General features: G+C 40.0%; 1 pseudogene across 1 annotated transcript in view; it reads left to right on the top strand.

Annotated features, from left to right (window-relative positions):
* Positions 1-424: 424 nt before the first annotated feature.
* The window catches only part of LOC118348014, a 7,226-nt pseudogene continuing 5,698 nt past the window's right edge, over positions 425-1,952 (top strand). Inside the window, exons 1-2 of the transcript XR_004801180.1 lie at positions 425-916; positions 1,105-1,952. The exon at positions 1,105-1,952 is cut by the window's right edge and continues 5,698 nt beyond it. The product of XR_004801180.1 is annotated as a protein Ycf2-like (transcript). The remainder of the gene's footprint in view (positions 917-1,104) is intronic.

The following is a 1,952-nucleotide window of genomic DNA, read 5'->3' on the forward strand; positions in this document are numbered from 1 at the left end:
TTGATATATGAGTTTGTGTAGTTAATTAAATTTGAAGTGTTTACGTTTGACTTAGAGCTTTTGGAAATATATTAGCAGTGTAAGAGTTGATTATCAGGTAACATGAGTACTTAACTCTCCGGACCCTCGGGGTCGGGGCGTTACAAAAAAAGTACAGTACGCTGGCCATCTACTACAAGGAGAAGCCGGTATTTGGAGGGATACCAAGAGACAACTACTAGTTTGAGAGCTTGGTAACATAGCTGCTTCAACCTGGGATAGATTCAAGGACGAGTTTGACTATAGATTCCTCTCGGAATTAGTTAAGCAGCAAAAAGCATTGGAGTTTGCAACCTTGGTGTAAGGAAGTCTCATGGTTGAGAAATACGTAGCTAAGTTTATGGAGTTAGGAAGGTTCGCTCCACACCTGATAGCCACTAAAAAGATGCAGGCTCAAAAGTTTCAAGGTAGTTACATAGCCGATTTTTGCGTTGATAACTTCCAGGAGTTAGTCAAAGTGGCTGTAATAATGGAAGCGGAGCAACAAAACGTTGCTGCTCAAATTAGCATAAAGAGGAAAAGGGTTTCTCCCTTCATTGTGGAAGGAAGTAACATCAAGAGGAGGATAGTACAAGGATCTAAAAAGGGAAAGGGTGTTATGCCTACTCCACCTGCTACCTGTCGAAAGTGTGGAAAGGTCCATAGTGGAGAATGCAAATTTGTATTGGGGGTATGCTTCAAATGTGGTCAGCTTGACCATATGATTCTGGAATGCCCTCAGAGTACAAAAGGAGGCAGAAATGCTCATAACCCTAGTAACAAGTTGAATAAGAGGCCACCTGCTCAAGCCTGCGTTTACACTATTAGCCTCGATGATATGGATGAGGAAGCACCAGGAGTTGAAGAAATGGAAGTTGTTACTGGTATTTTTCCTCACGTACCCCTCTCTTTTTATAGTAGTTAGTCATTCTGATTTAGCCATTAGGTAAATGGTAGTTGATGATTATGCTTTAAGTAATATTACGATATGTGGAGATGTAAAATATGCCTTATTTGGCTCTAGCACAATGAGGTCTTTCGTGTCAGCGACAAACTTGTAACCTACCAACAGAATCATTACCTTAGAACCATGATTGGGAATTGTTTGATCGTCTTTCTCCGAGGAAGAGGCGAAACATAATCAACTTGAATTCGGGACAGCTATTCGAAATCTTAGTGAAAGACTGGATTTGTTATCTCATGTTTGCTTTTCGTGAAAAAATACCAATTGAAGTGGAGGGTTTCTTCAAACAACAAGTAGCTGGGTCAACTATTCAATCAAATGATATTGAGCATGTTTCCCATCTCTTCTCGAAAAACAAGTGGGCTATTTCTTTGCAAAATTGTGCTCAATTTCATATGTGGCAATTCCGCCAAGATCTCTTCTTTAGTTGGGGGAAGAATCCGCACGAATCGGATTTTTTGAGGAACATATCGAGAGAGAATTGGATTTGGTTAGACAATGTGTGGTTGGTAAACAAGGATCGGTTTTTTAGCAAGGTACGGAATGTATCGTCAAATATTCAATATGATTCCACAAGATCTAGTTTCGTTCAAGTAACGGATTCTAGCCAATTGAAAGGATCTTCTGATCAATCCAGAGATCATTTCGATTCCATTAGTAATGAGGATTCGGAATATCACACATTGATCAATCAACGAGAGATTCAACAACTAAAAGAAAGATCGATTCTTTGGGATCCTTCCTTTCTTCAAACGGAACGAACAGAGATAGAATCAGACCGATTCCCTAAATGCCTTTCTGGATATTCCTCAATGTCCCGGCTATTTACGGAACGTGAGAAGCAGATGAATAATCATCTGCTTCCGGAAGAAATCGAAGAATTTCTTAGGAATCCTACAAGATCCATTCGTTCTTTTTTCTCTGACAGATGGTCAGAACTTCATCTGGGTTCGAATCCTACTGAGAGGTC

Source organism: Juglans regia, chromosome 3 (assembly GCF_001411555.2).
Source record: "Juglans regia cultivar Chandler chromosome 3, Walnut 2.0, whole genome shotgun sequence".
NCBI classification, from domain to species: domain Eukaryota; kingdom Viridiplantae; phylum Streptophyta; class Magnoliopsida; order Fagales; family Juglandaceae; genus Juglans; species Juglans regia.